The sequence below is a fragment of the Eulemur rufifrons genome, chromosome 3 (assembly GCF_041146395.1).
Source record: "Eulemur rufifrons isolate Redbay chromosome 3, OSU_ERuf_1, whole genome shotgun sequence".
NCBI lineage: Eukaryota > Metazoa > Chordata > Mammalia > Primates > Lemuridae > Eulemur > Eulemur rufifrons.
Genome location: NC_090985.1, coordinates 13,373,995 through 13,389,289, shown reverse-complemented (window position 1 = coordinate 13,389,289; position 15,295 = coordinate 13,373,995). Strand labels below are relative to the sequence as shown.

At 35.7% G+C, this 15,295-nt stretch overlaps 1 non-coding gene across 1 annotated transcript; it reads left to right on the top strand.

Moving 5' to 3' along the window:
- Window positions 1-5,870: 5,870 nt before the first annotated feature.
- On the top strand, window positions 5,871-6,035 carry LOC138382009 (U1 spliceosomal RNA). Its single transcript, XR_011233198.1, has one exon. It is a non-coding gene; the product is annotated as a U1 spliceosomal RNA (small nuclear RNA).
- Window positions 6,036-15,295: the final 9,260 nt, after the last annotated feature.

Here is a 15,295-nt window from a genome sequence, read left to right as displayed (position 1 = left end):
GTTAAAGCACATGTTGCTGGGCCCTACCCACAGAGTTTCTGATTCAGTAGGTTTGAGCTGAGACTGGAGAATTTGCCTTTCTAACATGGTCTCAGGTGATGCTGATGCTACAAATCCAGGGACGACACTTGCAGAAGCATTAATCTAGTATAAATCACTTTATTTTCTCATCACTAGGCAGCGGTTTCCTTCTGTATCATCTGTGAACCATCACAGCCCAGGCCAGTGTAATGTTTTCCATGCTGAATAAGAAACACACAACTATATACTGAGGGTATGGAATCGCAGTTTTGAAATGTAGGTGGTTGTTGGTTAGAAGCCAAAGCTTAGTCATTTGTGTGCTGTAGTCAGAATTACGATGATAGCAAATGACATAAGCCAATTTCTAATGGGAATAAGCAATGTATACCTGTCTTTGTAAGATGGGTAAGTCAAAACCCCTCTCTTTGGCCAATATCACTTCGGTCTTTAGGATACAACCTGGGTACCTCAGCCTCCACGAAGGCTTCCCTGATTTATCCCTTCGCCAAGCTAGGCTATAGATCACTTCTTAGTGCTCTCAAGATATTGTGAACATTATCCATCATTGCATTTTGTTCATTTTTAAAAAAAATTTTTTTATACATTTTTTTACTGAATTAGACATTTGGTCCTTGGGGGTAAAGACCATTTCTTATGAATCTTTTAACCCCAATGTTTTGGACAGAATCTTGTGCATGGTTGGCAACTGATAATATTTTGTAGAATAAAAGAAGGGATTAATGAAGGGTGATGTGTGAAAGGGGAAGTCAGGGAGTAGCTCGTCCAGGATGATTTCCTGGGACAGCCATTGCTTGTACCAGCACTTCATAAACTCATGCGAGTCTGCACATGAGAAGTTATTGTCACCACAGCCCTTTTTACTCTTTTTAAGAAAGTGTCCATGTGCTTTCAACTTGTACAGAAAATGACAAATAAAATGCTCAAGGGGATAAGAGGCGATAGACTGGAAAATTTGAACGCTAGCTGGAAAGACACAAGCTGAAGGGGAACATGTCAGAAGTTTAAAATTCATTGAGCACATGGATGGGGAAGGTGTACTTATTTAACAGTCCCAGTAAAATAACCTTGAATCAGGAATTTCTTTAGGGATTTAAAAAGTTACATTAGTGTGCATTTCTAAAAAGAAATGCTACTTTGCATAATGATGAATACAGGACACATTCATCCTCTACCTGCATTTTTGTTCTTACTGTTTTGTTCTGTTAAATCATTCTCCCCCTTTAAATTCTAAGCCAGACTTCAAGACCAAGTGGCAGACCAATTACCTGAATTCACCTCTATTCCCGCTCTAGCCTGCAGTGACCTCTCCCTCCACTGAACTCATATAGCCCACACTAATTATCAAAACCCTGCCTTACCAAAACATTCATGGACTATGTACTATCTCCAACTAGACTGTGCATTCCTTGATGTCACAGATCAGAATAGACAAATTAGTTGCATTTTGCATGCAACTTGTCACCAAATGGCTGTGGCTTCCTGCAGTCCTGTGATGAGAAGGATGCTGAGGGCATGTCTGAGCTTGATGAGAAAGAGTGTAATGATCTCACAATTGTATGTGGAAGGAGAACATGGCATTACACGTGCCAGATATGATACTGTCATTAAATTTGTACCCTCAAAAGTTGTAGGCCAGATTTAGGCACAGAGAAAGACCATGGATATGTTTAATGAGTGAATGAAAATGAATGTAACACTCACTGAATTACTTCTATAAAATATATTTTGATATTAAAATATGTAACTTTGTAAGTTCAAAATTTAGTGTCATTCCTACATAATATAATAGACTTGTAAGAGATATTAATGAGCTCCTATGTATACCTAACTTTTTGAGAATATGTTTTCCCCCAAAATATTCTGTTTCAAACACCCAAAATAGAACTATCATGTCTTTACTTAAATTCCTAAGGTAAGCAAATATAAATCTATATAAATATCAAACATTAATCTGGAATCTCTGGACTTTATCTTTCCCCAAATGTTAAGTTTCAATTTTGTAGTATGTATTATACAACTACCTTTATAATGAGGGATTTATGTTGTAATAATAGAATATCAGGTTTTAAAATCTGAACGAATGAAATAGCCCATCTCATATATATGTTTCTGTATTCATGCAGGACTTTACCTAGTCAGTTCGGGCACATGAAAATTTGAATCCATTTGTTGATCTTAAAAAACTAGACAGTGTTTGACTAGTAACATAATTTTTAATTTTTTTCCTCTCAGTAACATTAATCTAAATTGCTCTTACAGCACAAATATCTGATTTCTTATATATTTTCAATGATGAAAATTGCTGCTTCTCATAGATTTCAATAATACCTTGATTAAAGTATGGATGGAGTATGCTTTTAAGTTCATTTTTCCCCAGAGGTGAGAATGACATTTCTATCCATGGGCTTGAACTCTTAAGCCCTGAAACTTTTAAGCATCTCCTATGTTTATAAAGGATAACTTGATTGCTTTTACTTCTTCTGCATGGCATATTTTTATTTCTCATTAGCTCTCATTCATGACATTGTGTTCTCAACTTACATTTATTAAATTTCTTCATTTCTTCATTGTGCCAAACACTTCACTAAGTGTGTGTGTGGGGGGGGGGGTGGTGAAGGGCACACAGATGAAGCTGATATAGCCCCTGCACAGAAGAAATTAATAAGACTATTGAAATGACAGATAAACAAACAGGCAATTAGACTAAAATATAAGTGTTAAGATAGAAGTAAATGATTTCTAATGCTTTATTTTTTATCATTTGTGTCTCTCAGGATTTAGGGCCCCTAATATCAGTATATCAGTACACAGTATCTACACCTAGTGATACCTTATTTTTTTTCTAGTTTTTGTATCTCAATAATTTTCATTACCATGTTTCACAACAATCTCTTATTTCTTGCTCAGAACCACTAATTTTAAAACCCTTTAGCTATTCCTCATATATGGAACATACTTTGATGTAGTGATAACAGCTAAAACGGGGCAATAGAGGAAACCAAGGCAAATGGGAGATATGTTCCTTCCAAGACTTGGAGGAATTGATATATTTAAAGCAAGAAATACCTATGAAGAAGAGATGCATTTATGGGAGCTTGGATGGCTGGTTCTGATTTAAGACTATTGTAAGCAAAATTATAATCAGTCAATTTCAACCTGGATGTGTATCGTCCCAGTCTCCCCTTCCTTGATTTTGCTACGTATCTTTTCATTACTCAGGACCTGCTTTGTACTCACAGTAACTCAGAATATGAAGCAGATCATGTTCAAAGGGTTAATAAGTGATTCCACATCTTTGCAATTGTGAATTGTGCTGCTATAAACATTCAGGTGTAGGTGTCTTTTTTATAAAATGCCCTTTTTTCCTTTGAGTAAATACCAAGTAATGGGATTCCTGGGTCAAATGGTAGTTCTACTTTGAGTTCTTTGAGGTATCTCCATACTACTTTCCGTAGAGGTTGTACTAGTTTGCAGTCCCACCAGCAGTGTATGAGTGTCCCTATCTCTCCACATCCACACCAATATTTGTTGTTTTGGGACTTTTTGATAAAAGCCATTCTCGCTGGAGTTAAGTGGTATCTCATTGCGGTTTTGATTTGCATTTCCCTGTTGATTAGAGAGGTTGAGCATTTTTCTTATGTTTCTTGGCCATTAGTCTACCTTTTTTTGAAAGTTTCTGTTCAAGTCTTTTGCATACTTTTTAATGGCATGAGTGGATTAATAAAATGTGGTATATGTATACCATGCAGCACTACTCAGCCATAACAAAAATGGTGAACTAATACCTTTTGTATTAACCTGGATGGAACTAGAGTCCGTTCTTCTAAGTGAAGTATCACAAGAATAGAAAAACAAACATTTCATGTACTCCTTAAATTGGAACCTTAAATTATACACCTTAAATTGGAACTAATTGATCAACACTTATGTGCACATATGGAAATAACATTCATCAGAAATCAAGCAGGTGGGGAGGGGGGAGAAGGGGATGGGTAAATTCACACCTACTGGCTACAATGCACACTATCTGGGGGATGGGCACACTTTGACTCACACTATACAAAACCAAAACGCTTGTACCCTCATAATATTCTGAAATAAAAATAAATAAATAAACAGGAATTAAAAAACAATAACAAAAACAAAGGGTTGAGAATTAGTCAGCCGTCTGTCCTCTCATCTCCCCACTCCTGAAAAATGCACCATATTTATTTCAAAATCTCTGATTGCTATAGAATATGGGTGGGGGGGGTGGAATAATATTCAGTGTTAATGTATTCAGAAAAAATATATTGATGTGAATAATGAAAACTTTAGGCAGGCCAAAGGGGTGGATATTTTGTGCTGACAACGCACAATATGTACTGTTACATACTCTGCCTATAAATATAGGTACTCCAAATCTAGGAAAAGTACAAAGTTGAGAGCAGGCTATACTTACTTTTTTTGTAAATTTCTTCCTTCTCTCAACAATGTTTTATATTTTCTATTGTCAAAACATTCTACATGATGGATTTGAATGCCTACAGAATAATCAGTGCATCTATCCCATACTTATTTACATATAATTGACTTAAGCTATCCTCTGTTGTTAGACATTGCATTCGCTTATATTTTGTAATAGTATTTTAAAAAGGGACAGATATTTTGTGTGTCTTTGTCAAACTCTTTTGGATAATTCATTTATAAGGAATTACCTTATCAAATAATACAAGTGTTTTTCAGTTTTTGGTTATTTATTGTCATATTTCCCAACAGGAATATCACTTATACTCCCAGTAACTGTTTATGAGACTGTTCTAAAAAGTCAGTTAGCCATTTATAAAATATTTTTGGGGGATTTAGGATAATTGGAGTTCCATATTAGGTTCTGGAGTGCTTCAATAATGCATATGCCCAGGAAAGGTTTTTAATTACATGTTCAATTTTATTAGTAATTATAAGACTTTGCCATGTGTCTATTTTATCTTATGTCAATTTGAATGTATTAACATGTTTATAACATCATTTTATTATCATTTTAATGTCTCAGGATCAATAGTGATGTTCTTATTTTTATTACTGATAGTTGTTATCTTTGTCTTTTCTATTTTTATTATCTTTTCCCAGAGTCAATTTTTGGCTTTATTCATTTTCTCTGCTGTATTTCAGCCTTCTATGGAATTAATTCTGCTGTTATGTTTATTGTTGTTTTTATTGTACTTTATTTGGTTGATTTTTTATGCTTTTCCTATTTTCTTGACATAGATGCTTAGCTTGTTGATTTTCAGCCTTCTTGTGAGTTGCAGATCTTAATTTGAAAGATTAAACAATAAAGTTTTAACAAGATAATATAGGAGAGATAGGAAATAATTCTTAAATAGGACACAAAACAGCCTTAACCAAAAATAAAAAATTGATAAAGAAAAACTTAACACAATAATATATTATTCATAATAGATACACTAGTGAAAGTGAAAAGGAAAAATGCAGAAAGGAAGAAATCATTTAAAATAGACATAACTCACTGAAGAATCTTATTTGAAATACATATATAAATCCACTACAAATATTTTAAAAAGACATATTATCTAATATAAAAAATGGACATGGGACTCAGGTACTTCAAAGGACAGTCTATTGAAATAACCAATCATCACATGCAGAATTGCTGTACATGATCAGAAATCTGAAAAATGTCAATCAAAATTACAATGAAATGAATAGTATACATTCATCAGAAAGGCCAACATTAATAAGATTGATAATTTTATAATAACCATAGTAAAAAATGATTTCTAGAACAATGGTCAGTGGATATTAAAATCACTGGACAGAAGATCACTGGGACACTTACCTGCCAGGGGAGACACCATGGTCACAAAGGTGGTTTTTCCCAGGGCAAGGCTTATCCATTGCACTCTGGATGTGCTGACCCCTGTGATGTCCCCAAATGTTGGAAACTCAACTGCACAATTTGGGGTAAAGGGGGATTGCATTTGGGCTCTCCCCTATAATAAAATAAAAGAAAGAAAAGGAAAGGAAAGAAAAAGAAAAGCACTGGGAATAGGATATTTTCTGACTCTCTCATTTCACTGCTACAGGATGTTGAGTCAAGCACATGGTGCTTTTGCAGAGAATGATGTGCACAATGAGTGCTATAACCCCAGTGATCTAGTATTTCATCAGTATTCCTGTTTCTTTGCCTGTCATTTCCTGGAACTCTGGAATGTCAAAAGATGGAAGAGTAAATACTCTAGTGGCCCCAAAAAGTACCACTTATGCAGAAAAGAGATAGCTGTCCATCTTCTGGCATAGAACAAACTCTGGGTCTCTGAGATAGGAAATAGATGGTGTAGCATAAGAAAAAAAGTCTTTGACCTCTTTTAGGACATCTATCTTGAGACATAGGATGAATTAGTCACTGGTTATTTTTTTCCAGTTCAACTCCATTAAATAGAAATTCTTTCCAAAATACAGTAATAAGTTTTTGTTTGTTTGTTTTAGTTTATTCTCAATTCGACATATGCATTAGTCTCTGTTTAGAGGCATCTTTTTTCTCTTATTATAGTAATCGTAATGCATCTTGTAATTAGTCATATTTTTTACTAGACTTTAGGCTCTGTGAAAGTAGAACTATGTTTATTTTTATCATTATTTCTTGGCACAGTGTAGGTGCACAATATAATTTTTGAAGGAATGAATGGAGCAATCTCATATTCCCTTTTATTATTGTGAAGTTTAAGAGAATGAAGTCATGATGGCTAGCTATATGTAATTCTATTTTAGAAATTATGTTGGTAGTGTTCTTGGAATTCAAAAGAAGCACTCACTTATAGCTGCAGAATAATGGGTAGCATTGCATTGGGTAGCTTGATTGGGGCAAGAACATTCTAGGTTGGGTAAGGTGTAGTTGAAATGAGAACATGTGCACTGTTAGACAGATGACAATCTAGCTATCTTGGCTGGACCAGTAAAAAGACTCAGAAGATATACAATACACCTTACAGAGTGCCTTGAACTTGGGGCTACTGAGTTTGGACTTATTAGGTATGATAAAACCACCAAACTCGCTTTGGTAGGAAATGTTATAGTTTAAACAACATTGCAAGGATAATTAATTAAATAGACATGTACATGATGGATTGTGGTTAGGTAGGAAGATGGGGTGAAAACACTGGTAAGAAAAGAAAAAGCTAAATGTCAGAGAGGTTCTCAGTAATTAGTGAGATGTAGAGGAAAAGGAGGTAGAAGAACTTAAAGATGGCTCTTGATAAGTAGATGGCTGAGATTTAGAAAATATACTCTGTTTGGGGGCTCTCCTTTCAATTCTCTACTGCCACGTGTGTGCTCTAACTGTGGGACTTTCTCTTTGGGTCTCTTTTGGCATTTGTCCTCCTCTGCTTCTCTCTCCTTCCTCCTCCATCTTTCTTGTTTTCTCACTATTTCTCTCACACTTTCTTCACCTCTTTTCCTTATGTTTCTTTATTTGATTGTTTATTTTTCTCCTTTACTGTTCCCATAATTAACCAATTTAGGATTGAAGTTCACTCTTTTGTACATTTATACAACAGGTCCAGAAAAATGAATTGAGTATACACTACGGTGTGCTGATGCTCTAGTTAATTAGAATGCAAAGATGAGTAAGATGCAATATCTTGCCTCAAGACATCTTACCATCAAACAGCTGTAAAGATTCATTAATTAATCTGTTTATTCAATCATTTATTTACTAAGGTTATATAGTTGAATAATATATATGTTTGCAAGGAATTCCAAGATTGGTTTAAGAATTTTTAAAACATTTTTATTGTTTATCAAGACAAGATGTGGAAGGATACACTCCACATTGTTAGCACTGACTACCAAAGGGAGAGGGGTAGAGGTGGGGAGTGAAATAATAGTTTTATTTTCGTATATAACCTTGACTTTTTTCAATAAGATGAGAAGGTATTAATTCATAATTTAACAAATCTAATCAATCAAAAACTATCAAATACAATGTTACATTCATATACAATGTATATTTTCTTGATAAGTTTGTCTTACATTTTTCAAGATTCCCTCACCTTCATAATAACTACCCCCAATTATTATTAATTTCACTTCTATGTACTTTAATTTACACTTTTGGTTCAGGGGCTATTAAAAGGAGAGAAAAAAAGGGTTTCTCAGGGTGTTTTAGTGATACTGCATTACTGCACTCATTAAAAAAAAAATGAACGAAATCTGAGTGAAATTCAAAATCTGAATAAAATTCTCAAATCATACATCTATCTTCCTGCTCATGTGTTTTATTCAAAACTTCTTAAAAAAACTATTACTTTGGTGATTAAGTCGATCTTATTTATTGTATCCTTGCAATTCTCTGAAATACAATGTCCATTTTCACTAACATCTTAGTCAACAATTAAGAAACTTATTTTACATTATTCTCTGAAGTCTAAGCAGCCAGGAATAGTAAGCCTCACTGAAGGGTTCTGCACATTCTCTTCTCTCCCAATTACTTTCTATCTTCCAGAGAGACAGAAGTGTATCTTGACATATTTAAGCTCTTGACAAGAAACCTGTCTCAGCTGAATATGCTATTTCTTGATCACATCTTTCCTTTTCTTTTTTAAGCAGTTGTCCCAGAATTTCAAAATTGAAATGAAAACCATCATAATAAAGGCATACACCTCCAGGTTTTAGTGGAACTTCGTGGCAAAGAATGGATCCTCATAAACTTACTTGAGAGAGAAGAAGTGTTGTGCTTTGATTGACAAAGCATTGCCCTACTTGTCAGACCTGTAAGTTTCGCTGGCTCTGTCACCTCCCCAGTAATGGCTGCAGAGTCAAGCATATGGTGTTTGCTGCTGTAAGTGACACTGCACTGGTTTTCTTTACTCCTCAGGAGGATCCTCCCATGCCAAGTCAATTTGCAATGGCTTGGATCTTTCAACAGGCCTTTGGTCCCACTCCAGAGTCCGTCTCAAATATCAGATGATGATGACTTCTTTGTGTAAACTTCAATATCTCAGAAACTCAGCCTAAAATCCAAGAAGGTTTTTCAGTTTTTGAACTTTAATCTTGGGGCTCTATATACCATCCTTTGAATCCATGGAAGGATGACTTTGGTAACTTGCTAATATGCCATCCAATTTGTATGGAAACTTTGGCTTATTGCCTTGCAGAAGGATAGACACAAAGACTTGGAAGCTGCGAGGCAGATGAGAGCTGGCAATGCTACTGCATCCAATTAAGATTTGTAAGTGAGGAGGCATGAAAGAGGTGAAAGCAAGAGAGGGATGATGCCAGGAGTGGAAAACAACAAACAAACAAACAAGAGACAAAAAAACAATAAAATACTTGGTTGTAGTTAGAGTACCTCAAGTGTTAGGTGGAAGAGTGGTACTAATGTGTGCATGGCTGGGGAGGGGTAGGTCAAATGTAGCGACCATGACAACAGAGTAGTTCTAGCAATATAGAAGATAGAAACTTATTATTAAAAATTCATAAATTATAAAATGTCTTTTCTTTCTCCATTTATTTTCTTTTTTACCATTTAAATTCTCTTTTGGGTAAACAAATAAAAAGACCTTAATGTTAATCTTACCTACTGTTTGTTTATTTGTTTCTGGCAAACTTTTGGTTTATTCTATGTAAAAATGAAATCGATTGGTCAGAAGTCATAATATTCATCCAGATAGCAACATTAATGACGTTAATATTTCTCTGTTTAGGGTGACTAAAAACAAATACAAAGTAAGAAAAGCCTACGTGCTCTCAAGAAGCTTACCCTTTAATTGGAGAAAGGGTATGTTTCTAATGTAGATTAAAAACAAAGAATACACAAAAAATAAAAAATATTCACTACCATCATTGTCTGTGGATTAACGTAGATACACACACATGTGCACTTCTTTTTTTTCTAGATCATCCCATTGTCAGTATTGCCATTGTTAACAACATCATGCTTCAAATAGAGTTAAGGGTTCCTCATCTTTTTCTTTTTTAAAAAATGAATAATCTCTCAGAGCAGTTTTTTAGGTTTATCAAAAAACTGAGCAGAAAGTATGGAGTTTCTCTATCCAACCCTGCCCCCATCTACCCCCGTGTCCCCAGTTACTAATATCTTGCATTAGCATGGCACATTTGCTAGCATTGATGAACCAATGTTGATACATTGTTACTCACTGAAGTCCATAGTTTGTATTTAATATTAGGATTCACTCTGTGTTGTAAAGTTCCATGTGAGTTTTGACAAATGCATAATGTCATGCATCTATCACTAACATATCATATAGAATATTTTCACTGTTCTAAATATCTTTTTAAAAGCATTGTTAAACATATCTCTTGAGCGAGGTGTATTTCTTGGGTGGGGAAAAAAAAAGGAAATGTCTGGGACACAAGATATGCAATTTTTAAAAAATTTAATAGACATTTGCCAAATATTTTTCCAAAATACCCATACCAATTTACACTCCAGCCAGCTGTTTAACAGTTTCTGTTCCCTTTGCCATTGCCAACGTATAACCCAATTTTAAAATTTTTGCAAAAACAGTACCTTATTTCAACTGGAATTTCCCCCAGTTACCGATAATGTTGAACATCTTTTCATATGCATAATTGACATTTGTGTTTCTGTTTAGGGTAATTGCTTTTTCAAGTAATTTGTCTGTGAGTTGAGGGTGGGCAGTTTGTCATTATCTTATTGACTTTTAGGGTTTTTACATATTCCAGATATTTATCCTTGACTGCTGGCGATGTTGCAAATATCGTATTTCAGTTTGTTTCATTTCTCTTACCTTTGCTTATGAGGTCTTTTATTGAACATAGTTTGAGTTAAATAAATAAATAAATAAAAACAAAGTCCAGAAATAAATTACAGGAAAATGATATAGTAGTATCAGTGTGAGAAATAATAAACATTTGCTATGATCCCAGATTTTCCTGGGGCCTATCTTTGTCCTGATGACTAATTTCTACTCGCTTTCTTGAACAGCAAAAGTTGTAATTTTTTTTTCACTTTCTTCAATTGTCTGCAAATGAATTTCGTTTTGTTTTCCTGCCACCCAACCATGTCTCTTCATGAAAAGTCCCTGCTATTTAGATTTTCTCATTCGGAGCCCTTGTCTTCTGTGTTTGATGCTCTATAAAGGGCTGTGTACACTCGTAGCTCTCTATAAATAATTGAAAGAGTAATAATTTGCATATACAGTGGCCTGTAATTGGTTGTGATATACTCACTAGTAATTTTGCATGAGGGATGCTCCAGTAAAATAAATTGTGCTTGTCTGTGTTTACTTTGGACAGGTAAAGTACTACATGGCATGCTGAATTTTTTTATCAAGTTTTAATTGGGTCATCATGCTTGAGTTACCAAAATAACCTGCTCTCCCCAATAATGAGAATGGGATTTATTTAGAAATGAATATCAATGACTCATCTCTATATTTCAGAATATGAAAGATCTCTTCTCTAATATATGCAAGTTAAATATTTTGCATCCTAATCTAGTCAGGCTTTGATTGATTCTTTGCCAAGAAGAGCTGCTGCCAAGGAAGAGAATGGAGATATTGAGGTCAGGGCTCCACTCCACACCCCAGAGAGCACTTGTAACCCCCTCTTTGGAGAGACACAGAGAGATCAACCTTCTCCTCTCCTGTGATTCTCCCTGTGGCCAAGATCCAGTAGGACTGAAGGGGGACATGCTCCATCACTGGTGCACATTTGGCAGCAAACATTCATGCTAGCTGAGCACTGTATTTCAGAATGAGAGGACTGAGACTTTTGTTTTTCTTTTTCACAAAATGGGCCTTTTTATAAAAGCAGGTGGATTTTTTAAAGCTTGGATTTTTGGTTTGATCAAAGTCAAGACATGAAGAATGACAGGAAGAATTAGTTATGAATTATACTAACACTTTATTATTATTATTTTGCTTTTTAACCTCATAGAGGACTTTTTTTAAATTCTTACTCCAACCAAAGAAAACTCTTCCAGAGAAAGAATGCTCATGATGCTTTCCAAAAGGCTATGGTACAATTTGCACATGATCTTAGGTCCAGTCTAATCATTTCATACACGCAAACATGCCTTTATTAACTTTGTATTTAGGTATAAGACACAGTCCACACACAAAGGAATAAGGGAATAGACTTACATAGTCACCCAGAGAACATGCTCTCAGTAGTTTACAATCTAGTTAGATCCTTGGAGATGAGATATACACTTTTCTAGGTACAAGACAGGAAGGCTGCAACCAAACGATGACAGCTTTGTACCCTAGCAACCTAGACTTACATCAATGATTTTGCCTTGAGAATGTGTGTTTTTGTGGAAACAACAGTCTATATGGAGAGTTCCTAAGCTTTGCTGGAGTTATGTCTTCTTTGAAACACAGCCATGAGCTGAAGAATGTGCTGGAGGTAAAGTTCTTAAACTCAGAAGTGTTTTTGTGGATATTTGTGCTGGGAGTTCTGGCAAACACTGGTCAGATGGAAGGAAGGGTGTGGGGGAGAGAAAGATAAGTAGGGGGGAAGCAAGGAGATTAGAGGTACGTAAAATGTGGGAAGAAACAATAGCAATAGCCAGATTGGAGACCACTTTCTGAAGACTCCTCATGGAGGTCTCAGCTTCCTTACTGAGATCCTTCATGTTGAGATGGTTAGTTTGCTTGGCTAGGCCACAAAGTCCTATTTCACTCTCAAAACATTTTGTAATTCCTCCCCCACCCCAAATGCAATTAAGCTCTTCCTTGCAAAAGCTTGAGAAAAAGAAAAAGAAAGAAATCCTTCCCTGGCCTCGATCCAAATATTCCTTATTTCAGTCAGACTTAGCCTAAGGAAAAATGCTAAACTAAGTAACCTTGAACTCACCACTTTGTTCCCATTCTACACTCCTCTTCCAATATCCCATTAATTGTCTTTCTCAGAGGGACAATGTTTTCATGGAGTTCTAAACATGACTGGGATTTTCCTTCTTTCCTAAACTACCATTTCCTTCCAAGAATCCCCAAACAAAAAACAGATAGCCTTAGAGGGTTAAAATCCGATCTATGTTAGAAGAAAAGCATTTGCTTAAACCATAAAGATATGAACGACTGAGAGCCAATTGCAGCCTGCTCTTTAATTGTTTCAAGTAGATGTTTGTTAATCTAAAGATTCTGTAGATAATGGAATTTCTATAGGTTAACGAAGTAGATTTTAAAAAAATGGATTATGTGGGGGAATTTCTTGAAAGGGGAAGAAAGTCACTGCTAGATTAACTCTCACTAGGACCTGGCCACTGGTATTTATTCCTTTGAGAAAGTTCAACTTTTCATAGTTGGTTTTCCTTTCAGCTTTCTACGTTCATGGTTCTGTTAAAGTGTGAAGCTGATTTTGTTGTTGTTGCTTTCACTGTCATTTTATGTTTCACTTCTTTCTCCAAACCTCGGCATCTCCAGGCCATCTGGTACACCCGGTGTGTGCTCCACCACCCCCTCCTCCATCTCCTAACCCACACCTGGAAGTCCATGCTGGGCTCTGTACACAGGTGACATGGCAAACTGGGCCTAAAGTATGAAGCCCATCCTGTTCTGAGACTCCCACTCTCACCTGCATGGCCTTCCCTCTTCTCCTACAGCACTCCCTGGCACCTCTTTCTGCTGCCTGGCCTTCATTCCTTCCCTCGCCCAAGCTCATTGGTTTAGTGAGAGTTAGCCTCACTAGTTTTCTATCCTTTATTCCATAAATATTTTATCTACTTTTCTAAAATCTCACTTTGGAGAGCTCTCAGGGGAGAATCATGCTCAATATCTGCTCCACAGCAGTAGGTCTGGGTTCTTCATGTTGTATAAATTGGCCGCAGGAAGGATCCAGAGAGATGGCCCCATTTTACCCACCCCGTGCCTTGTAGGAGCACCTCCCTGGAAAGTGGGAAATACCCATCTGGCAACAGTAACAGGAACTCTAAAGGGAGTAGTGGATGGTGGTGGCTTTCCATATATGTAATTACTACTAAGAAGGGTGTTTTTTTGTGGGCGCTAACAACCAAAAAATTCATCAATGCCGATGGGGTCACAAAACAGTTAATATCCAATGCTAATGGTGGTGGTTTATGAACAAAGAACCAAGGATGGTACTGATCAACAGAGTTAGCTTGCAGGAATGAGAATTCAGCTATAAGAGGAATTTCCAAGTCTTAATGAGTGGCCTTCCCAACACTCAGTGACCCCTCCCCCATGGGTGGCCTTCGCCATATCCAGAGACTTTTTCATACATGTTCTTACACGTTTTCTTATAAAGGAAGAATAAGTAAGAAATTAATCTGACAGAAAATATAAATGCATACATAGTTGGTCTCAAGATAGGGAAAACCTTGCAGGCATCAGAATATGAAAAAAAGCAGTTGAAAACTCAATAGATTTGATCATATAAACATTTCAAACTTTTACACATCAAAAACTAATAAATTAAGAATCCAAAATAAATCACTAAATATTTGGCAATATATATGACAAAGGTCATATATCTTAATTTACAAAGTGCATTTATATATCAATAAAAAAATTACATCATCCTAATAGAAATAAGGAAAATTGACAGATAAATCATAAAAGAAAAATAAAGCTGATAAAAACATGAAATTATTCTACTGAGTAATAAAAAAAGACAATTTAAGCTACAATGAGGGGCTATTTTGCCTATTTAATTAAAAGCATTTTAGTGTTAATATTCAATGTTAGGACACATTAAGATGACTCCTTATATATCGCCACTCTGATACTAAGTATAGAATTTGCTAAACTGTATTAGAACCTGAAAAATGTTCACACTATTTGACTTAGAAATTCTACAAGGAATTTAAAAGTGAAAAAAGTGGTATACAAATATATTCATCTCAGCCAAACATGAATAACAACTTTGAATCTTTAGGGTTCTTAGATTAAACAAACAAACAAAAACAGAACCCATTTTAACGTGTTTAAACAAAAAAGAAGTGGATTACAAGTGGCTTACAGAATTCAGGGAGTGCTCGTGTCAGGTTTATGGGCTCTGTGGACACATTGTTGGACCACTCCAGCGAAAACCCCAAAACTGCTGTTTTTTGTTACAAAACCCACAGTTCACACCACTGAGGCTGGATCCTAAATGCCAGAAATTTAGCAATTGTGACCCCCAAAAGCCAGACACCAAGATGCTGTTATCAACAGATACAGATCTGCCCGTTCCCTTCACATTTGCTTCCTAAGTGAAGGGTGCTATGGGGGTATCTGATTGGTAGGACTTGGATCACACGACTCCACCT